Source organism: Coenobita brevimanus, chromosome 96, assembly GCF_032717465.1.
Source record: "Coenobita brevimanus isolate Jiangsu-jjx chromosome 96, ASM3271746v2, whole genome shotgun sequence".
NCBI lineage: Eukaryota > Metazoa > Arthropoda > Malacostraca > Decapoda > Coenobitidae > Coenobita > Coenobita brevimanus.
The window spans coordinates 13,843,726-13,869,291 of NC_137049.1; the positions used below are offsets into that span (position 1 = coordinate 13,843,726).

General features: G+C 41.4%; 1 protein-coding gene and 1 pseudogene across 1 annotated transcript in view; one reads left to right on the forward strand and one right to left on the reverse strand.

The window, feature by feature from the left end:
- The window catches only part of LOC145413461 (uncharacterized), a 319,141-nt gene that overhangs the window by 17,811 nt on the left and 275,764 nt on the right, over positions 1–25,566 (reverse strand). The window lies entirely within an intron of this gene.
- Positions 15,059–15,177, forward strand: LOC145413577 (5S ribosomal RNA; annotated as a pseudogene).

Here is a 25,566-nt window from a genome sequence, read left to right on the forward strand (position 1 = left end):
CATGGAGGCGAGTTGTTGTTTGTGGCCAGTGGCCACCCCTTACGGGATTAAGGCGTCTGGCAATAGATAGATAGAATAATAATAAATAAAAGTATGCTAATCTATTTAAATATCTCAATATTTTATAGTAATTCCCACAAATATATGCAAATGGTTTGTGCTAGCGCTTTGTTACACTGAGCCAGCTATATATTAGATTGCACACCTGTGCAAATTACAAATAAAAAAAAATAATAATAATAAATAAAAGAAAGTATGTTAATTTATTTACATATCTTAATATTTTACTGTAATTCCCACAAAAATATGCAAATGGTTTACGCTTGCGCTTTTGCGACATTACACAGGCTAAATATTAGTCAGATTGCGCACTTGCGCTTGCACAAGGTAATGAACTGTCGATTGCATATTGCACTTGTGCAAGGTCCTTTTTTGTTTCCACTGCCCACCACTGACCAAAGCCAACCCACCCCTGAATCACATCTTTATATGTTTCTGCCTGGGATCGTGCTAAGTCTATTCTTCACACTGCTAAAAATAATTTCATCCGTACTAAATTCTCTCAACTCTCCAACTCGAATTCTTCCTGCTCCTTCTGACACCTTGCCATAAACCTTTCTAACAACATTACCTCATCATCCTTCCCTCCTCTTTTCAACTCTGGTGGGTCTGTAGCTATTTCTTCTACTGATAAAGAAGATCTCTTCACTCAGACTTTCTCCTCCAATTCCACCTTAGACGATTCCGGTGCTGTTCCTCTATCACTTCCCCGCACTGACTTCCTCATGGCTGACATTAAAATTTCTTCAGCTGATGTATTTTCTGCCATCACAGGCCTCAATAATAACAAGGCATACAGAACTGACGGAGTCCCTCCTGTTGTCCTGAAAAACTGTGCTTCTGTGCTTACACCCTGCCTAGGTAAACTCTTTTCCCTTTATCTATCAACTTGTACCTTTCCTTCTTGCCGGAAGTTTGCTCTCATTCAGCCAGTCCCAAAGAAGGGTGACCATTCCCAACTCTCTAACTATCGTCTAATTGCTTTAACATCCTATGTCTCAAAGGTTTTCGAGTTAATTCTTAACCCAAGGCGTTCCGTCGACGTATGAATACATCACCACATTTTGTCACAGTGACACCAGACGATGTATCCATACATTTTGCAATTGTGAGGTCTGTCATTTGCACATTTTTCAAGTTTCACAGGTGATTTTTGGTAGGCATATGTGGGAGACCTTCCTCTACCCAATGCCAGGTGGGAATAATGCCTGGCCCCACCTGTCCCCCCTCATGCCATTTTCTTGGCAACTCACCTGTTAGCAGTGCCCTGGCCAGTAAAGACATGTCGCACCATGGTCTCTCCAATAACGAAATTCAAGGTGAAAGTGATTCCTGAGGTGGAGGACAAAGGAAGAAATAAGCCAGAGGAAGAAACAAGCAGAAGTGATGAAGTGCTAACGTCGTAAAAGAAAGTGCCATATGTTGATGTTTTTGGTGAGTGAACAACGCTTATATCGCCTATATTATTGTCTGAAAACCAATATACTCTTGTACAACACATAAATTCGTACCAAATAAATAAATATCTAACCAGTTATGAATGGTCTGAAATAGCTACTCCTCCCATAGAAAACATATTCTCTTGAGCCTAGCCTGAAAGAACACGGTAACAAGGTAAAGGTACTCTCACTTCTACCGTATTTCTAAACTCAAATGAGCACTTTCTCTCTCAATTTTTGATCTTTCTCATAAAAAGCAGAGGTTTTAGCTAAAAAAAAAAAAATAAAAATAAAAATAAAATACAAATAAAAAAAAATCTAAAATCTGCCGGGATGGGGGGGGGGGGGAATTGGTGAAAAATCTGCCGGGAAGCAGCGGGTTAATAGAAAAATTTTAAAGCATCTTTCCTATCACAACCTTCTTTCTGATCGTCAGTATGGGTTCCATCAGGGAAGCTCCACTGGAGATCTTCTCACCTACCTTTCAGACTAATGCTCATCCTCCTTTTGGGACTTTGGTGAAAGCTTTGTCATTGCACTAGACATCTCAAAGGCTTTTGATCGAGTCTGGCATAAATCTTTAATTTCCAAATAACCCTCGTACGGTTTCTATCCTTCTATCTGTGCTTTCATCTACAGCTTCCTTTCTGGTCGTTCTATAGCTGCTGTTGTAGATGGCCATCATTCTTCTCCTAGATCTATCAATAGTGGTGTTCCTCAGGGCTCTGTCCAATCACAAACTCTCTTCCTTTTACTTATCAATGACCTTCTAAGCTGTACATCTAACCCTATCCACTCGTACGCTGATGACTTCACCCTTCACCAATCCATTCTGTTCCCGCAACGTTCATCACAGCAGTTACTTCAACAAACAAGGGATGAGGCTATGGCACACCTAATGTCTGACTTGGTTCATATCTCTGACTGGAGTAAAAATAATCTTGTTTTTAATGCCCCAAAGACTCAGTTCTTACATCAATCAACCCAACAAAATCTTCCACAGGTGTACCCACTAATGTTTAATAATATTCAGCTTAATTCTGCATCATCCTTGAACATGCTTGGAGTTTCATTCACTCGGGACTTATCTTGGAAAGATCATATTACATCTCTTGTAAAATCTGCTTCCAAGAGATTAGGTGTGGTAAGCCGACTCCATTCCTTCTTTACCCCTGCACAATTGTTGACTTTATAAACGGTTTTATCCGCCCCTATGTAGAGTACAACTCTCATGTGCGGGGAGGCTCCCCACATACAGCTCTTCTCAATAGGGTGGGGTCAAAGGTTTTTCATCTCATTAACTCTCCTCCTCTTACTGGCTCACTTCAACCTCCATCTCTTCGCTGCACTGTTGAATCGTTATCTCTTTTCTATCGCTACTTGAATGGTCACTGCTCCTCTGAACTGTCTGCTTGCATTCCGCCACCTCTACGATGGATGCGTAGCACCCGTCTAGCAGCAAACTCTCATCCCTTTTCTGTCCAACTCTCTAATGCAAGAGTTAACCGTTACTCCCAGTCCTTCATTTATGCAACAGGTCAGCTCCAGAACTGTTGCCCTCTGTCTGTATTTCTTGCTACTTATGATCTCCAGTCCTTCAAACACAGTGTGTCCAGGCATCTCGAAATGATCGGATCTTGAATTTGGCTCTCTCTTGTATTTTATTTTTCTATTGGAAGGAACAGTTACTGCATGCTTGTGGCCTATGGTTCCTTCTTCCTAGCATAAAAAAAAAAAAAATTCTAAAAGACATGAATGACTCAGGGGTGTATTGGGAAAATTCAAGAACAAGGTAGATGACAAGGGATATATTGAACAGGTGGTTCAAAAAATATTTTATCACTGATGCAAAGGTGTGATCAGTTACGTATTCCTTTTGAAATTCTGTTGGTGTTAGACAATGCACCAGGGCACCCAGCCTACTTGGAGGGTTTGCATGAAAATATAAAGGTGGTGTTTTTGCCAGCTAACAGTACATCCCTCCTGCAACTGTTAGACCAGGGAGTGATTGCTTGTTTAAAATACCATTATGAGACAATTTTATCTGAGTACTTAAGGGATGCCACAGACAACTGCGAAGAGGAACAGCTCCTCCAGGAGGAAGTGCTGCATGGGGACAATGATTTGGAGGCATCTGATTAGGAGGTTTTGGATGACACAGCTGAACCAGTGCCAGGTCCCTCCCATGTGCCTCGGCCTGACTCAGCTGAACCGGTGCCAGGTCCCTCCTGTGCGCCTCAGCCTGACCCTTCACAGCGTCGCCTTTTAACTGCATTTTGGAAGCGGTACAATACAAGGAATGTCATCACGAACATTCTTAAGGTGTGGGATTGGGTGTCTGTGGCAACAATAAATCATGCCTGGCACAGGTAGCACATGAGCTGTGTGCCACTACAGGTCGTGAGGTACAGTCACTACAGGCTGTGCGGCAGGAAGCGGTTTGAGCTTGCAGAGCAGTGGCAGGTTGTGAGCAGAAGCAAAAGGAGGATTTGGTCGAGGTTGTAGAGGAAAACATGACGCCAGAGGAAGCCACGGAATGCACTGAAGAGCTCAACAGGGAACATCGTGAGGCAGAGGAGCAGGAGGAAATGTCTGTGGTTCTGTTGACTTTGAAGGGTTTGTGCAGGAGGTGAGGAGTTGCAACAAAGGATCGTGGATGTACGGGATTTACATTCTTCATCAGATGAGGACCCTGTGGAGCCAGCGTGACCAGAGGACCATGCTGGGAACCAGTAGGAGTCTTGCCCTGCCTTGGAACCCCACTCCCCCTCCCCCCAGCAAGCCCAACACCTCTTCAATTCAAAGTGAGGAATTCTCTAGTGTTTGTATGTATTGAAGTCATTTTTAGGAAGGTAAATGTCATGGGAAAAATCCATGAAAATTGCCCCAAAATGCAAAGCTGGTGCTGGCTTGGGTATCATGAAACCTTTTAACATGTAAACACATGGCTGTATAATGCAGAATTCTCATAAAGCGGGACCTGCCAGGAACAATATTCATGCGTTATGCGAGCAGTGACTGTACAGTATATATATTTATATATAGGTTTATAGGTGGTCCCCTGTTTACGAATGGGGTACATTCAAAGAATCTGCTCATAATTAAATTTGTTTCATAAGTGCAAAAATGCATTCAATACATGAAAAGTGCATTTGATACACCTAACCAACTGAATATCATAGCATACCCAATCCTACCTTAAACATGCTTAGAACACTTATAGTAGCCTACATCTTGGCAAAATCGTTAACACAAACCACATTTTATAATATCACATTATTTACTGAATACTGTACTGAGATCGTCAACAGTGAAAGTCCAAGTTCACTGGCAATAGCCATTACGGGCTTTCCACCTTCATGTTTGCCAATTATATTGAGTTTCATCTCAGGAGTAAAATGCCTTCCTCATCTTCTCACCAGCAGCAGGGGAGACAGATGGGCATTCCGTAGATATGATGGATGCAAAGAACTCAACGTAGATACATGAGGTAAAAAAAAAAAAAAAACAAGGCAACAGCACACTGTAAACCATTAGAGCATTGACTGTTTATAATAACAACCACCTGAGTAGACTGAGACTCGGCTCACCACCACTGCTTCACACTGCATATAGCTAGCCCAGGGAGAGAGAAATTAAAATGTCAAAGTATGGTTTCTACATTTGAAATGTCGAAACACTGTAAGTCAACCATATACAAGCAGGGGACCAACTGTATATATATATATATATATATATATATCTATTGCCAGATGGCGCAATCCCATTCGGGGTGGCCACAAACAAATCGCCTCCACGTCGCCCTGTCCCCCCCCCATTTCACTGCCCTGCTCCAAAGTCACATCCCCCTCTCTCATATACCTCTCCATCCCATCCTGTATATATATATATATATATATATATATATATATATACTGTGTATATATATATACTGTATATACAGTACCCTCGCGTCCAACACGCGTTTGTCCAGCACGGAGAGCAAAAAATTAGTATAATTTAATATGATTTAAGTACTGTAAAACACGTGCGTAAGCATAACACTGACGGAGCTCTGAGAAGTGGGCGAAATCCACAGAGTTCGCCTCTAGCACGATTACCCTTGGTCCAACACGGTCATACTGGACATTCCCGTGACGCTGACAGCCAATCAAAACTTCCGATCAAGTAGAATCCCCCACCCACTATCATGACGTGATCGTGATGTCGTCCAATGAAAAACATTTAAACATTTCTGCTCTCACGTGATGTTTTGTTTAAATTTCTCCCGCCACAGTGCCATTCAGTCGCATAATTCACATTGGACAGTGCTTTTTTCTTGCTGCATTTTCTGCCTTTGCTACTGCATTTTACCCTGATCACGATGCCTAGGAAGCCTTCTGAGAACCACAAGAAGCGGTGGCACCTCCCTCAGGCCACCACGTTAGAATTCATCGAGAGGCAGAAGAAAGGGGAGAGGAATTTCAAAGGATTTATGAGGGAGGTTGAGGAGGAGCAGCAGCCTTTATCCCCTACTGACACCAGCAGCCATCCTCCAAGGACCCAGTAGGACTACCTACAGCCTCGGATATCATCTTCCATTCCCAGCAAGCCACCAACACTGTCCTAAAAGGTTAGTTATCATTCATAGTACAGTATCATTTATTATAATTACAGTCGTACCAATATATGTATAGGTATATGGTAGGTATTTAGGGTGACTTTTCCTAGGGATGCTGACTTAATTCATTTTTCCCCATAAGCTCTGTTGTTTGTCCAACACGTTTTTGGTCCAACACAGGACCCATGCATGACAATATTACCGTGTTGGATGCGTGGGTACTGTGTCTATATCTATATCTATATATATCTATATACACATATACTGTATATATATACAGTATATATACAGTACAATCCCAGTTAACCGGGCGGCTTGGGGAATTTACCTTCCTGGTTACAGAATTTTCCCGTAGTTCTGATATTCAAATCTATACAAAGGCGATAATTATCACAGCAGTAAATACAATTCTGGTACTCACCACTCACATCAGGGGCCACACTAAGAGATTCCACCTGAAAAATTGCCACGTAAATAGACACCATGGTCATAATGCACGTGCATGCAATGCCTTGTAGTACTGCAAAATGCACAAGTCCATTCTGTTAACTACCAAATAATTTGTTGTATGTACTGTACTCATAAAAATGGAAAACTAAAGAAATAAAATCATGAATATTTATTACTGAATTGTCACGACATCTGTGCCCCCACATGAGCTTTGTTTACGGTCCCGGCACCGACTGACTGCCACCATTCCGCCACTCATCTGTTTTGCACCATTCTGTTAACTACTGAAGTATTCGTTGTTTGTACTGTACTCATAAAAGTGGAAAAATAAAGAATTAAAATCTTGAACATTTATTGGTGAACTGATGTTAAGACTGCACTGTACAATTATCACAACACCTGTACCCCCACGCAAGCTTTGTTTACGGTCCCGGCCCCAACTGACTGCCACCATTCCACCCTTCACCCACCAATCAGCTGTTTTGTACAAAATAAAATACATGATGTACATAATTATGAAGTGCAAGCATATTATTTTTTTTTCTTCCAACAAAGTAAACCTTCATCCCTATTATTAACATTTTTTTTTAAATCTCTGCCAGCACACATGCATTCTAAGATGAATTTATGTGGTGCAAGTTAGAGTCAGTCCATTAGGAAGAAAACCACCGGCGTTTGCTGTTTGCTCTCTCCTGAGATTTTTGGTTTACAAATTCCATGCCTGTCTTTGAAACGATTTAACCATCCAATACTGAAATAACACTCAACTTCTATATTCATTTTACTGTGAAACTCTCCTGCTTTTTCTTGTATAAGAGGACCAGAAATAGGTGCTCCCTTGGATCTTTCTAAGCAAAACCACTCGAACAATGAAGAGTATGCCATTTTTCAATGGACTTACTGGTCTCGCTTTTCACGAAAAATTAATTAAGCTTGGATGCTTAGGCCTTGATATCATAAATCATTGAATTTCCTACATTATATTCAGTCATCAGTGTTTTATAATGTTCGCCTTTTTCAAGTTTATTGCATATGTTCAGCTTCTGTTTCAAGGTAAGCACAACATGCTTACGTTTAGTTTGCTCTTTAGGCATTTTGGAGTGTTGAAATTACTGTCCATCAGAGCAACACAACAGCAAGAGAGCTTGTTTACTGTCTGGTGGTAAAAAGCAGACTGGTGATTTGTGGAAATTGTGGAGGGTGTGGAGGATGACTGAATTAAAGTATGGGAAAGAGGGAAGAGGAGGGATGGTTAAGAGGATTTACTAGGGATTAACATTAGCCAGAAATGTCTTCACCTCGCTTAGTCTGACTTCACCAAGCCTCGCTTGACACGATAAAATGGAGGTTTGGCAGTTCATTCAAACTGACGCACAGTTATAACTTACTGACATTTTTACCAACCCTTGAATTTTCCCATTTTTCTGAGTATTTAGTTTGTCTGGATACCGGATAGCAGGGATTGAACTGTATATATATATATATATTTATATATATATATATATATATATATATATATATATATATATATATATATATATATATATATATATATACACTCACTTGATGTAGTGCTGCCTGCTTCTTCTTTAGCCTTTATCATTCTTTTTCTGTACCTGCCCTCCTCTCTTCTTATTTCTCCCATCTTTCCTGTCACTTCTTACTGCTTTTCTTTCCTTTACAGGTGGTTTTACATTGAGTGACAAGCCAAATGGTTTCCTGTAAGCCAGGAAACCATTTACAACGCTGGGTGGTAACCATATAACCAAACTATACGTGCTCCCTACATGTCAACAGATGGGTTGGTGGAGGGTTAGTGCCCCTCCCCGTAAAACAAATAACTCGAAGTCAAATGGCCACCCCTGACGGGATTATGGCATCTGGCAATAGATAGATAGATAGATATCTATCTATCTATCTATTGCCAGACGCCTCAATCCCGTTTGGGGTGGCCACAAACAAATCGCCTCCATGTCGCCCTGTCCCCCGCCATTTCACTGCCCTGCTCCCAACTCACACACCCCTCTCTCATATACCTCTCCACCCCATTTCTCCATCTCATCCTTGGCCTCCCCCTCCCTCTTCCCCCCACCACCTCACTCACATACACTCTCTTCGTCATTCTTTCACCCTCCATCCTCTCCACATGGCTAAACCACCTCAGTGTGTTCCTCATAACGCTTCCTATCACATCCACATCTACACCACAACACTCCTTTATATCCTCATTCGTCAGCCTGTCCCTCCATGTGACTCCACAGGTTCCTCTTAAATAACTCATTTCCACTGCTCTCACTCTTGACTTGTGTCCTTCCAACAACATCCAAGCTTCACTTCCATATGTTTGAGTTGGTATCATGATACTGTCATGTAGTAACTTTTTCACTTCCATGCTCAATTCCCTGTTTCTTATCACTGCTTTCAAGGAATCAGCAACCTTTCTTCCCTGCTGTACCCTTTCAAGCACTTCACCCTCCAAACCTCCATCCTTACTCATCACACTACCCAAGTACAGTAAAAGTCCAATATTTCGTCATCCAAATCCCCGGCAAATCTGACATTTCGGCAGTTTTGAGAAATAGTCCCATTTACGAAAATCTCTGATCGTTCGCCAGATTCTCCGATTTTTTTCGTCAGTCTTGAAATTCTCCATGAGGCTCGCCAGCTAGCTACCCGCCTTTACCCGCCTTAGTGAGTGAGATAGTGAAAGTGATGGAACGAGTCTACCACTGCCATGAAGCTCAGAGGCTAGCTCTTTCTCCTATAGCATAAAGAGAGGACAAACATGTAGTGAGTCTAGCATGGGAAAGAGAATCTGTTTCGCCATTCTTCCGAGTTGTTGCCGTGCTGCTGCCGACTTCTCTTGATTCTTCTGTGTGCTTTGTGAACTTCGTACCGAAATACCTCTGAAATTACTATTCGAGTGTGCTGTAAGCACCGTAACATCAGACAGGAGCTTTGTAACACCTGAGTGGACCAGCCGTGTGTTGTGAACAGTATAAACATCTGCGTGCTTTGAAAATGGCCTCCACGTGTGGAAAGTTAACTGGTGTTAGCAAGAAGCGTACACATAAGATGTTGACTATTGCTCGGAAAATTGAGCTGTTGAAAAAATTAGAGGCTGGCAAGAGTAGGAAACAGATTATGGATGAGTTTAACGTAAGCTCCTCTGCTCCCTCCTCTCCATCACCAACAGCAGTCTCTGAACCTCAAGCTCTACTGCCGCAGCAACAGGGAGAAGAGTCCTTAGAGCGTGTTGCAGGACCCTCTACTGCTGGGGACTTCTTCCAGCAGTAGCAGACTCCAATCAACCCCTTCTATTGTACATATGTAAACGAGGAACCTACTATAAGTTTAGGTAAGTGCATGTGAACTTGTAGGCCTACTGTAACATTACATTTATATACAGTATGTTCACTAATTTCTTTATTTTTCATATTCATGTATAGTACTGTATTCATTACAGTATTATACAGTATCAAACAGTATACAGTACTCTCTCCAAACACATTTGTAATGATGTGAGTAATGATGATAGTGTTCACCGAAACATATAAGGTACTGAGTGGGTAGGGTTTTCGATAATTCGGCAATTTTGCTATTTCGGCACTTGCCTGGTTCCATAGATGCCGAAAATTCGGACTTCTACTGTACTTAAACGTACTCACATTTTCCAATTCCTCACCATCCAACCTCGCTGTACATTCACTAACTTCACCTCTCTCAAAGACCATCACTTTACTCTTCCCTACATTCACCTTTAGATTCCGTTTCTTACACCCTCTCCCAAACTCATCCACCAAGCCTTGCAGCTCCCTTTCATCTTCACTCAAAAACACAGTATCATCTGCAAACAACAGTACAGGGAGTTTCCAAACACTATCCTCTCTCACCAGGGCCACTCCAACATCCACTACCCTACCTTGTACCTCTTTTATTACCCCATCCATGTACAGATTGAACAACCATGGAGACATGACACATCCCTGTTTCAACCCAACTTTCAAAGAGAAAAATTCACTTAGTTCACAATCCACACGCACTGCAGCCTTCGCACCATCGTTCATACTCTTCACAGCATTCAACAACTTCCCATCTACTCCATATATTCTTAACACTTTCCACAATCCTTGTCTATCCACCCTGTCATATGCTTTCTCCAAATCCATGAAAGCCGCATACAACTTCTTTCCCTTCTCTAGAAACTTTTCCACTAAAGATCTAAGAATGAATATCTGATCTACACAACCTCTTCCCTTCCTAAAGCCTCCCTGTTCTTCTCCAATTAATTTCTCTGTTCTTTCTCTAACTCGGTCAATAAGTATCCTACCATACACTTTTCCTATTATACTAAGAAGACAAATGCCCCTATGATTACCACACACTTCTTTTTCCCCTTTTCCTTTGTACAAGGGAATAATTATACCTGACTTAGAATCCAACGGGACTCTACCTTCCTCCCAGGCCAATCTGCACATCTTCCACATCCATTCCACTACTATCTCTCCCCCATGCTTCAGCATTTCACCACACACTCCATCAATTCCTAGGGCTTTCCCCAATTTAACTTTCTTCATTGCTTCCACAACTTCTATCCTACTGATTTCTTCCTGTCTTCTCACCTCCCTCCTTCTCCCAGCCATTCCCCAGCCACTTATACTCGCATTACTTCCATCCTCTATGTTCAACAATTCCTTAAACTGTTCTCTCCATCTGCTCACTTTTTCTCTCTTCTCCACTAGTAATCTACTATTTTTATCTTTCACTCCCCTGCTAACTTCACTTCCACCCTGTCTTACTCTTTTCACCTCTTTCCAGAACATTTTCTTACAGTCCCTCCACTTTACACTCAAATTCCTTCCAAATTCCTCATCCACTCTCTTCTTACTCTCTCTTACTAATCTTTTCACCTCTCTCTTTCTTTCTACATATAACTCTCTCTTCCGCCTCTCAACTTCTTCCACGCCCCTATTTCTCATCCATTCATTGTATGCTTTCTTCTTTTATGCCACAGCCTGTTTCACCTCTTCAGTCCACCACGCTGTTCCTTGCACCCCCCTCCGTCTTCTCTTCCTTCCACACACCACATCACATGCTGCACATATTTCTTCTGTAAATATCCTACACACACCTTCCACGTCTCCCATCTACTCCAATTCATATTTGCCCAATCATTCCTCCACTTCTCTCTTATACTCTGCCTTTTTCTCATCCTCTTGTAACCTTTCCACTCTCCTTGCAACTACTCCTTCCTCACGTCTTTCCCTTCTTCGATTCCTCCATCTTACTTGAACCCTAATTCTGGCCACCACCAAGTAGTGGTCAGAAAGTCCACTCCCCCAACCTCTATAAGCTCTTGTATCCATTACACATCTTCAATCACTGCCTTCCTTTCATTCAGTTCACCACCCACCCTTCTCATCACTCGCCATGTATACCAGTGGATCATTTTATGCCTGAAGAGGGTATTGGCTATCACCAACCCCCTCCCAGCACAAATGTCCACTAACGCACTCCCACTCTCATCTATCTCAGCAGGCACACCCCACTCACCAACTATTCCATCCACCTTCACATTCCCAACTTTACCATTCACATCACCGATCAAAAACACTCTCTCATTCCTTCCAAACTTTTCCATGCACACTTCTACATTTGTCCAGAACTCTTCTCTCACTCTTCTAGCACGATCTAGCGTTGGCGCATACACACACACAATCGCCCACATTTGTATTCCAACTTTCAACTTTACCCACACAATCCTTGACCCAACTGATCCATACTGTCTTATGCTCTTCTTCCATCTTTTACTCACAACTATACATACTCCTTCCTTTGCCCTCTCATTCTCACCTACTCCTCTCCATTTTGTTTCAGTTATTCCACATACATCCACTTTCGCACCCTCAATATATATATATATATATATATATATATATATATATATATATATATATATATATATATATATATGGTGTATATATATATATATATATATATATATATATATATATATATATATCGTATACAGTGGGGCACCAATTTTCGCGCCTAATTGGGTCCAAAAATAATGCGCGAAAATGGAATTAGCGAAAGTTGGGGCATTGTCTTTATGGCAAAATGGCTAAATGGTTCCCGGTTATCCTAAAGTAACATCAGATTTTCATTTTCACTTGCAATACAGTACATCAAATCACTATTGTACATTGCATTGTGAGATACAAACAATAAAAACTGTACAGTACACATTATATGAGGAGAAACATAGCACAGAGACCAGGTTGAGGTGTTTAATGGATGTTGGGGGTAAGTATCCGAGGCGCGTGGCGGGCTTATTTAGCCACGCCAGACGTATTGGCGCCACCTCTTGCTGCCTCGCTACCACTCTCTCTCTCTCTGCCTCCTCAGATGCAACTTGATGCAACACTTCCACTCTGTGCTGAATTTCCCTTTGTGCTAGGTTCTCTTGAACAAATCCATCGAAATCTTCATCCAGGTTAAGCTCCTCTATGGCACTGTCAGTAGGGATAGCACCATGGTCGGCTGCCCCCTCGGCTTCCAATGGTACTTCCACCTCCGTTATTTCCTTAGTCTTCTGCAGGTAGCGTGTGATAAGAGCCTGCTGCCCTTCATGGATGCGTTTATTGAACACTTCACCAATCAGACTTAGTGCTGATTGAAAGCAAGGTATAGTAGAGGCCATTGAACCGTGAGAATCCAACACAATGGAGCTAGCACGCTCGTACACAATGGCGGGAATGGGTGGACAGAGTGGACAGAGTGTTGACATGACGTCATTCAAGATGGCGGTGGGTTGCGGGCGGGTGGTGTAGGAAATTCAAAGTTCAAAATATTGTCCCAAGCCCAAAATTTGTGCGCGAAAATCGATTTTTTTCAAGCGAAAGTGAAAGTTAGGGAATATTTGGTGCATGCCGCGAAAGTGGATTCCGCGAATCCTGCTGTAGTGAAAGTTGGTGCACTACTGTACAGTCAGCGTCAACTGACGTGTCGTCAACAAAAAGAACACACGCAACGTGATTTCTATTATTAATAATAACGAAACAAATAGATATAATGTAACAACATTATATCTGAAGCTTTGTTACTAACCTTCTATTTGGGTATGGGTTGACCTTTGCGTTTTCGCACGTCTGCGAGGCAGCCAGGCAGTGAATCTGCAAGTTTTTGCAGAGTTGATGGAGGTATGGTGGTCCAGGCCCGACGAAGTGCATCCTCTAATTTTTCCAGTGTGGAGGTGTCTTCTTCTCTTATTTTCACTTTTAGAATGGCCCAGAGGTTCTATCTATCTATCTATCTATTGCCAGACGCCTCAATCCCGTTTCGGGTTCTCAATGGGTGATATGTCAGGGCTGTTTGGTGGCCAGTCAGGTATCATCTCGATCTCGCTGTCCCTGAGCCAGTTCTTTACCACCTGGGCAGTGTGGCGCGCCGTCCTGTTGCAAGATCTCTGCACCTGTCGCCCCAGAGCAATCTGCCAGTTTCCCATCTAAAAGGCGCAGGTACATGTCTTTAGTGACGGACTGACCCTTGGGGAAGATGTGCATATCAGCCAAGCCACTGTATGCAAATGTTCCCCACACCATAAGAGAGGGAGGATGTTTTAAGGTCTTGGCGGTATAGCGGGGGTCACACGGGTCCAAGCCCTTGCGGCGCCACACCTTTATGCCTTTTGTATCACTAACACGAAAAACTGATTCGTCTGTCCACAAGACCTTTCTCCAATCTTCTTGAGTCCATGAAGAATATTTTTCGGCAAAGGCAAGCCTCTTCATCCGCTGAGTCTCTGTCACCATAGGCTTACTTCTGGCCTTTATTTTGCTGTATTTCAGTTTATTTCGGATGATTCTCTGTAGAGTTCATACAGCTGTTCCCTGTAGTAGATCTTTGTTCTTTTCCTTAATTTGTTTTGCTGTAATTGCTGGATTTTTTTCTAACTCCCACCTGATAATTGCTAATGTCTTGTCTCCAACTTAAGAAGGCCTTCCCCCACCATATCTGTGATGGGGTGTATCACGCTCGCCACTCGGCTTAAATTTAGACACTTGTTGTTGCACTGTACGTAGGTTTACTCCTGTTTCTTGGCTGATTTCTCGGCAAATAAGGCCTAACTTATGACACTGCACTATTTTTACTAAGTTATCCTGGCTTGTATACTTTTTTTGACATTGTTTACGATTTGCAAGAGCAATTTTGCAATGGTCGGTAACGTCTCGCGCAGGGTTTTGGGAAAAGGGCACGAAAAATCTCCGAGATCAATCCCCTACAAAAGCATAATTAAAACTGACCGTTATATCTTTGAAAACTCTGAACGGCAACACCTCTGAGTTCCCAAGTAGTTATTTTCTCCCGGGGCGTTTTTTCTCGGGCATTAGGAGACGATGTATCACAAACCTAATATGTAGGTCTAGCGAGGTCTGCAACGACACGTCAATTGACGCTGACTGTATATAAATATATATATATATATACCATATATATATATATATATATATATGGGCATACCATGTTGAGTACACTGCTTCCCGTCCGATCAGCAAAGTTAAGCAACGTTGGGTCTGGTTAGTACTTGGATGGGTGACCGCCTGAGAACACCAGATGCTGTTGGCATCCCTACGTGTCAAGTGGGGTTGGTGGTGGATTAGTGCCCCTCCCTGTAAAACAATTAACTCTAAGCCGTTGGCCACCCCGTTTGGGATACATGGCGTCTGGCAATGAATGAATGAATGAATGAATATATATATATACAGTATATATATATATATATATATATATATATATTGTATATATACACAGTAATCCCTGTTCTTTCCAGACGCCCCCTTTCCGGACACCCCACTTACCGGACATTGTAGGCCTGGACCTTCAGAACCCAAGAATGGCCAAAAAAATTTTAAAATCCCCCCAAAATCTGAAGTTTTTCCCACCCGTAATTTGAAATTGCCGCACGGAGCCAAACAGCTGTTTACACCACAGCCCTTTCACCCTTTCCTTCCTCCCCCTCTCCCCTTCCCCTGTCAGGGTTGCCATTTGGTAATTTTCATTACCAAACGTGGGTCAATTTGGTAATGAAAAATTCATTCGGTAATGAATTAGAATAATGCATTACCAAACGGATTTTTCACTTGTATGAGGATACACAGGATGAAGATGGTGGATTGTTTGCTCTCTCCGATTAATCTGCTAGACTACATAGCGTGAAAATAATCAACATGCTGTTAATTATAAGGAGAGTGATTACATGTATTTCCACTTGTATGTATAATTAGTGAAAAATAAATGCCAGCTTTACGAATTTGGCAATGAAGAGTTAAATTTGGTAATGAAAATTGAGGAGTTTGGTAATGTGGCCATTGTGATCTGGCAATTCTGTTTCCCCGTCACCAACACTCCCAACAGTTACTGCCTAACTTCGATCGCGAGTAGATGCTTATTGTAGTGGATGCCACACGTGCTCGTTTATTGTGAATAAACAGTGAATAAACTGCAAAGCCTCGCCACTAGACCACATAGGAATTTACAGTGTTGTGCAGTGTTAAGAAATTAGAACTCTGAGTGCAAAAGATTAACTGAGGAGTGCAAATTGGCAGTTGAAACTGGCGTGGTCAAGTTAAGAACAATGTGCAGTGTTAATTATATTATAACTCACAGTGCAAAGAATTAAGTGCAGCACAACACAGGATTACTGTACGTGCTTCAAGATTATTTTCATCACTGTCAAAGCTTTAGAGAAGGAGGCCACAGATGTGCTATAAGTACCATGGCTGAGATAGTCACTTCTAATTTTTCATTCTTTGGTTCCTTTTCATTTATTTCATGCTTTATGTCCATTATTGGTGTGAATAGGGTCTTAAATAGGTGCTATGCATGTCCAGTAGGGAGTTGTATAGGTGTTTTTCTAAGTCAGGCTAGGTTAGGGTCCATAAGTACAAGTCCAGGAGGCTGGGGCCCACTTTCCGGACAGGACCACTTTCCGGACATGCTTTTGGCTCTATTACATCAGATAGTGGAGGGATTACTGTATGTATATATATATATATATATATATATACAGTAACCCTTCCAATATCCGGATCAATAGAGCCATAGGCAGGTCCGGATAGTGGTCCTGTCCGGATATTGGGCCCCAGTTTATGGACTTGTACTTATGGACCCTAACTCTGAAAAACACCTATACAACTCCCTCTGGACATGCATTGCACCTATTTAAGACCCTTTAAATCACACCAATAAGGGACATAAAAGACTGAAATAAATGCAAAAGAACCATAAAATGAGGTTTTAGAGGTGAGTTTATACAATATTAAACATTCTGGGTACTTACAAGTCCCTTGCTCTTGGACTGGTTTGAACCGCCAGTTTGCAGTCCACAGTTAATCCTCTGCACTCTAAATTCTAATTTCTTAACACTGCACAACACTGTAAATTCCTGTGTGTTCTAGTGGTAAGGTATTGCAGTTTATTCACTGTTTATTCACAAAAAACAAGCACCTGTGGCTTGCACTGTTATGAGTATCTGCTCTCCATCGGAGTTAAGCAGTGACTGTTGATGTTGGTGGGGTAACAGAGTTGCCAGATCGCAACAGCCACATTACCAATCTCCTCAACTTTCATTGTCAAATATAACTTTTCATTACCAAATTCGTAAAGCTAGCATATATTCTTCACTAATTACAGTATATATACAAGTGGAAATACATGTAATCACTCTCCTTATAACTAACACCATGTTGATTATTTTCACACTATGTAGGGTAGCAGATTAATCAGAGAGAGCAAACAATCCACCATCTCCATCCTGTGTATCCTCATACATGTGAAAAATCCATTTGGTAATGCATTTTTCTAATTCATTACCAAATGAATTTTTCATTACCAAATTGGCCCACACTTGGTAATGAAAAATACCAAATGGCAACCTGAGGGGGGAGGGGGAGGAAGGAAAGGGTGAAGGGACCATGGTGTAACAGCTGTTTGGCGCCAGGCGGGAATTTCAAATTATGGGAGGGAAAAAAGTCAGATTTTTTTTTAATTTTTTGCAGTTTTTGGCCCATTTTGGGAATATTGGATCCCAGGAGGATTATGTCCGGTTAGTGGGGATGTTCGGATATTGGGCGTTCGGATATTAGAGGGATTACTGTATATATATATATATATATATATATATATATATATATATATATATATATACATATATATATATTATATATATATATATATTATATATATATATATATTTTATATATATATATATATATATATATATATATATATATATATATATATATATATACATATATATATATATATATATATATATATATATATATATATATATATATATATATATATATATTATATATATATATATATATATATATATATATATATATATATATATATATATATATATATATATATATATATATATATATATATTTATCATCATCATCATCAGCTGTTAGAGTATCCACGGCAGGACCGGCCTATCCCGACCGAAGTCGGGACGATACAGCCAATGTATCTCTACCAAGTGGCTTCTGCTGTCTGGCTGAGATTGTATGTAGGGTGAAAAGTGCTTGTAAGTGTAATTGTAGTGTTGGAGTGGCTTTGGATATGTGTGTGTGTAGTCTGTGAACCAAGTGTAATTTGCCCGCACAAGCCGACTGGGTGCAGGCATACTTTATAGTAAGCGACACTGGTTCAACCACAGCACCCCTTGTGTCCGCCAGTGCAGTACGTGGCCGAGTGAACACTCCCAAAGTTTATTACCCTGGTGGGGCGCGAACCCTGGCTCACCTATGTAAGAAACGCACACTCTACCATTGTACCACAGAGGCTCCATATATATATATATATATATATATATATATATATACAGTCCTTCTTCCAATTTTACGAGAATATGGTCGATAAAAACCCTCGCAAAATTCAAACAATTAAATATATGAATTATAGGGAAATTGATCGACATCACCTCAAGGTAAGCACTTTTTCCCACTCTTTCTCTCGACTCTACCTCTTAATTTTACGATGATAAATGAAACAAACATGAACTGAGGTACTGTACAGTAATATTAATAAGAAAACATCATAGGTAAGAAACATTTGCTGCTTGCTTGATTTGTTCACTGTTCTTTATAATCATTCTCACTGTCAATTCACCAACACCAAACTCCCGACCAATAGCAGAGTTACCTTTATCTGCATTTTTCCTTTCAATCATTTTCAATTTGGTCTCCAAACTTATTTTCTTGTTCTTCTTACCTGTTGGCGCCATGATAATACTCGTGCAAGGTTAGACTGCTGGGATATTGCGAGGAGCACCACAAAATTGTGAGGGTCAGTGACCTTGGTTGGGAACAGGTGCAAACAAACGTGGCGGGGCAGCAGACCACTGAACTAGGAGGTGCAGTAAGCCCAGTGAACCATGACGTCACTACTCCGCGTGGCAAAGTAGTGCAGGAAGACGACTCTCCCATCACTCGACCTCACAAAGTTCATAAATGTTAAAAAATACATGACTTTTGAAACAACCTCACAAAATTGGTGAATCGCAAAGTTAAAATTCGCAAAGTTAAATGATGTCCTGTACACAAATATATATATATATATATATATATATATATATATATATATATAATATATATATATATACAGTATATACATATATATAGATAGATAGATACAGTAAATCCTCGTTTTTTGCGGCTTGGATGTTCCGCCAAAACCTCGAGAACCATGAAACGTCGAATCGTGAAGTTATGAATTAATGGGAAATATAGAGGAGCGTTCCGGTGGAACATGTACCTACCCTATCGGAAAGTACTAGAACACCAAACAGGCCCTACCCAAAATTAAATGAAGAGTGTTTGCTACTGCTGAAACAGCATAACACAATAAACATGTGCCTGAAAAGACAAAAACTGTTATATAGAACTGCAACACCAATAATCCTTACCAGAAATAAAGTGAAGGCTGGCTTGAGTGGCAAGTGAAGGTGTGTTGAGAGTGGATGGGTTAGTTCCCGATGTCACTAACGAAGGAAAAGCTGCCACTTTTCACCAGATTATTTAATTTTCGACAGCAAAGTAGGTCAACTAAACCCTGGTAATTTTATGTGCCCTCTTTGTCACTAAAAGAAAGGGAGAAATTATAACAACATTATTTTACTCACTGCCACAAGGAAGAGAGGCTGTAATATAGTCAAATAGAATAAAAAATGGTGGTAGGTGGTGGCGACCATCATCCACTCACTTGATGTAGTGCTGCCTACATCTTCCTTAGCCTTTATCATTCTTTTTCTGTGCCTGCCCTCCTCTCTTCCTGTTTCTCCCATCTTTCTTATCACTTCTTATTGCTTTTCTTTCCTTTACAGGTGGCTTTACATTGAGTGACAAGCCAAATGGTTTCCTATAAGCCAAGAAACCATTTACAAAGCTGGGTGGTAACCATATTACCAAATCATATGTGCACCCTACGTGTCAACAAGTGGGTTGGTGGAGAGTCTGTGCCCCTCCCCGTAAAACAAATAACTCAAGGTCAATGGCCACCCCTTACAGGATTATGGCATCTGGCAATAGATAGATGTCAGTTATGTTGGTATAAGTAGCCTACATTCCAGAATGCTCTAGAATATCCGCATAATTGCCGGACAATATTGGAGAATTCGGACAAACTATGGTAACAGTCCAAGGAATGGTATGTGGAGCCGGACTTTAGGGATTCCCGGACTGGTCTCCCCCCCTTTTAGTCCGGGAAATCGAGGGTCGAGTGTACAGTGCTCGTCAGAAGTATGAAGCGCCCTGTGTCCCTCCTACGAAACAAACCTTTCAACATTAAAAAAACATATAAATAATGCATTTTATTTACCTTTAGTGCTTCGTAGGGTATCCTTTACGCTTCTTCACGGACCTGAGACGTCTTGGAAGTGAAAGGGCAAGGTTCCTGAGGTGATGAAGGGGTATTTTGTCCCAGGAGTCACGAATGCCGGCTTCCAGCTTAGGCAGAAGGCTCAAGTCCTTCCCTTGGAGATTCTTCTTTACGAAGTACCAGAGGTTTTCTATCAGATTGAGGTCTGGGCTAATGCCTGGCCAGTCTTTCATGAATGATAACTCGCAGTCACGAAGCCAATTGGTGACCGATTTGGCCTTATAAGTAGGTGCACCGTCCTGCTGAAACACTCGTGCACCTGTGAGCTCGAAGGACTCAGGTAAATGATCACAAAGAAGCTCCAGATAAATGTCCTGATTCACTCTGTAGTTCTTGGGAAGCACAACAAGGTTCCCCAAACCTTTACCAGAAAAACAACCCCATACCATGAGTGAATCAGGGTGCTTAACTGTGCTTTCCATGTAATGGGGGTCAAGCGGGTCACTACCTTTGCGCCGGTACACCCGTGCTCCTCGATTACAGTTAACACTAAACGCTGCCTCATCAGACCACAACACTGTCAACCATTGCTCCTCACCCCAGTTAAGGTATTTGTTAGCAAAGGCAAGCCTACGAAGTCGCTGGTAACGTGTAAGAAGAGGCTTTCTCACAGGCCTGTGACTTGTGTAACCAAGTTCATGGACTCTTCGAGACACTGTTTTCGTTTTCGTTTTTAAAGGCTCCAACATACTTGCATGTGTCGGCCTTGGTCACCTAATGGCGGCTCTCCATGCTGCACGATCCATTGCAGCCTCCCTGTTCAGTCCCTTAACCCTAAGGTCACACTTAATGACCTCGTCCCATGTCTTTCTCGGTCTACCCCTCATAACCCCACCCCCAATATTAACACTTCTCACCTTCTTCATCCAATTATCATCCCCCATCCTCTCCACATGTCCAAACCACCTCAATCTACCTCTCCTCATCACAACACCAATACACTCCAGTCCCATCCTACCTCTCAACTCTTCCATTGTAAACCCAGCCCCTCCAGGCCTGGGATGCAGGGACACACTGCACATCCACCTAATCATTGTCGTTTCTGTACTGTGCGCACAGAAATCTCAACAAACACTTCCGGGTTGCTCTCCTTTATTTTCCTTGCACTCACACGAGGATCAGACTCCAATGCACATTGACCTCGGGGAAGTTTTCCTGGGCCTACCAGACCGCGGTTTCTTTTCGGGAACGTCACCACTGTTTTCCACTCGAAAACGGGCGCACCACCTACACGCTGTCAATTGAGCCACATCAACCAATTCACTAATTTCCTTCGTAGGATGGCCTGCCTCCTTTAGAGCAATGATCTGAGATATGATTTCACTCGATAGTTCACGGGTAGGTGCCATAACAAAGTGGCGAAAGCCAAAACACTGCAGGACACTCGGTAGAAAATGGAGCAATAAGAGAGGGAGACGCGGCGGAGTTCCTCTCTCTCACGCAGCCCATAGGCAACTGAGGCGGGAACCAACCTGCGCAAAGTAAGGCCTCAAGCTCCCATGACGTCATGCTAGTGCCCAAAACATCTGGCTCAATTTTTAGTACCAAAAACTGGTGATTCTTTTTTGGCCATAAGTATTGCGCGCCCTGCCATTGGCACTCGATACTTCTGACGAGCACTGTATATGCAGTATACTGTATACAGAGTATATATATACCGTATTTCGCGGCATGTAAGACGCAGCATTGTGAAAGACGCACCCTAATTCTGGCAGGGCAGTTCTGTGAAAAAAAAGTTTGCCCCAACCAAGACTGCAGTAAGGTTTCTTGATAAGAGCCATTACCACACAGATACACACTCACCTTTCAGAATCTATTCATTACTGATCATCAGCCTTTGGTTTCTTTTTTTTTTATATACAAAGAATGGTACAGGAAGAGAAAACAATGCCCCTTCTTGACAAAACGTAAATGATATGAGCCACTATCACTTAGATACACATTCACCTTTCAGAATCTATTCAGTACTGCTCATCATCCTTTAGTTTCTTCTTTTATGTACAAAGAATTATACAAGAAAAGAGAAAAGAAAACAAAACCCCGTCTTAACAAAACGTGACTTCAAACCACGAGGCCATCTCAACTTTGTTGATAAATATGTATCAGTAAACTGATATAAACACTGTTTTTAATATTTTATGAATTTAAAACCACAAATGAAGTCAATAAACTCTATTCTTTCATTCACTGACGAAAACATGAAGTACAATGAATGTTCACATCAGTTCATTTATCCTAAAAGAACCCCGTCATATTCCACACCTGTTACGGAATTTCCTCAAATTGCCTTGACTCAAGCACAATATCAGACTACTACCATCATTAATCATGCACTCTAACTAACCTGTAATTACCTCCACAAATAATATAAAAAGGTAGCACTAGTAAATGCACAAATTACAATGTTTCACAACCAAAGTTCAATATAACAAGGCTGCTTGGGAACAGGATAGACAGCTGTTTTTACTCTCTTCTCTCAGTATCACTCCTTCACTGTCAGCTATGTTTGCCTTGCAGCATCAACAATTAAAAATGCATGCTTCACTGATCATAATTTACTATAAACATTCATTTCAAAACATACTAAGTATGGTGAAAACATCCATTGTTACACCTTAGTAACACTGCTGCCTCCCAGTCGCTAAACAGCAGTCTCTACCCCTTCCTCTCAGTATCACTTCCTCACTGTCTGCGATGTTTTCCTTGCAGCATCAACAGTTAAAAATACGTTCTTCACTGATCACAATTTACTAAAAACAGACATTCATCTCAAAACATGTCGAGAATGGTGAAACTATCCCTTAGCAACACTGCTGCATACCAAGCGCTAGACAACTGTCTCTACCCTCTTCTCCCAGTATCACTCCCTTACTGTCAGCTGTTTTCCTTGCAGCATCAACAATTAAAAATGCATATTTCTCTTATCAGAATTTGCTAAAAACAGACATCCATCTCAAAACATTCGAGTACTGTGAAAACATCCATTTGTGGTCTGCTGCCTCCTAGTCACTATGGTACACACACACACGCACACATGTACACACCACATGCAACATTCGCTCGCCTCTGAAACATTTACATCAGTCAGTTTTGGAGTACCCAGTGTCTTTATTATATGCCAAACACATCAAAATGTATTTGGTTGTTCAATATAAATATCATCACTTAAGGACATGAAACATCTCAAACAATTTATTCATCCAAACATCGTCAGTGCAAGACTAAAGGTGTACAGCACCATTGATCCTAAATTTTCCATGGTTGCATCTGTCATGATCACCTAAAACTTATATTCACTTCATATTACTGACATGGTGAAAATTTCACTCGTCTTCAAATCCTGAGAATTCATCACTACTTTCCCCAAGTCCTGAAGCATCACTGGAAGTCATCATCACTGTTTCACTGTCACTCTCATACAGTAAATGGTCCTCAGTACCATCCACTGAATTGCTTATACCACACTTCATACGACTTTAACTTGGCACTCGTTTTAACTGAGCACAGGCGATATTCAGACTTGGGGCATTTGATACAGCCCACATTAACCTCCTCAGTACATGTTTCCTGAACTGAATAAAATCATATGGCGAGCATGAATAAACTACTGTACCCTATAAAATACATTGCTGGGCTGAAGGGATTATAATAAGCGGATTATCAGTTCCCTAGCCTGACTCTTCCTACTCCTACTTCCTTAACTACACCCACACCAAACTCTCACCTACACCTTAGGATTCTGGTCGTTTCGGCCGTAACGTCCAAAATGGCAAACGACTTTACAACCTAACCTAACCAATTTGGACGTTACGGCCTAAATGATCGCCACTGCCGATCATGAGAGCTTTGCTTAGGCAGCAGAGATGCAGAGAGTGAACGTTGTCAATCATTCTGATCGCTTCGTCTGCTAAGAATACAGCAGAAATGGCGGACTCTGATATGAATGCCCGTCAGGCACGCTATTTCAGATATTGTATCAGTTATGCTACTCAGTGAATTTTATCCTATTTTCATAACAAAATACTGTAATTGGGTGTGCCCTGAGTTGCATAGACATTGCTGAAGTACTTCACTTGGCTGAAAAAGTGAAGCTGTAACTTCAGGCAGTACTGTTTAACGTTACAACTGTTTTTCCTGTTTTTCGCTATTGGTATAATAAGACTGTTCACTTTTGTGATACTCTTGTCAGGCATGAAACAAAATGTCACTAAGAGAAGCCAACCATGTGAGGGTGATTGAATTTCCATATGCGACAAAAATCAATTCTGATGACTTGTCAGGTTCGCTTGCCAGCATCTCTCCAGTATGACTGCTTTGCTAGTTAGTAAGTGGATGGCAAGCAAAGTGGTTATGATTGCCTTTCAGAAGGTTAGCAGACAGTTCACCAGTGAGCATGCTAGCTTGCTAGAGTAGGGTGTACGCTAGACGCTAACCTGCTAAGTTGCTAAACTGCTAAACCCCTTGACGGTATTGGCCAGTTGAGCTGAAAACAAACAGTGAATGCTTTGTATTCTTGATCTTGCGTGTTTCAATATCTGCTGCATATATACACTCACAAAATGTCACAAAAGTAACTGACCTAATTAGGGTTACTGAATTTCCATACGTGACGAAAGTCTGTTTTGATGACTTGGCAGTTTCACTAGCCAGCATCTCTCCAGTATGAGTGCTTTGCTAGTTAGTGAATGGATGGCAAGCAAAGTGGTCATGATTGCCTTTCAGAAGGTTAGCAGACAGTTCACCAGTGATCATTTACGTTAGCTTGCTGGAATAGTGTGGATGCTAAACTGCTAAACCGCTAAATATCTTCACAGTGTTAACCGTTGAGCTGTAAACAAACCCGCGAAAGTTTTGTGTGTTTCTGATCTCGAGTGTTTATTAAATCTGCTGCATATACACACTAGTGTATATTATTTTTAAAAATAAAATCAAATCTGCATACTGTAGAAAACTCCTGTGGTTGCTAAGCAGTGAGATGATCATCTTTATGAGTTTCTTCTCAATGGAGCCAAACTAACCTGCCTCAGTCTAGCGTGCAGGACGCATGGGGATATTTTAATGTAACTT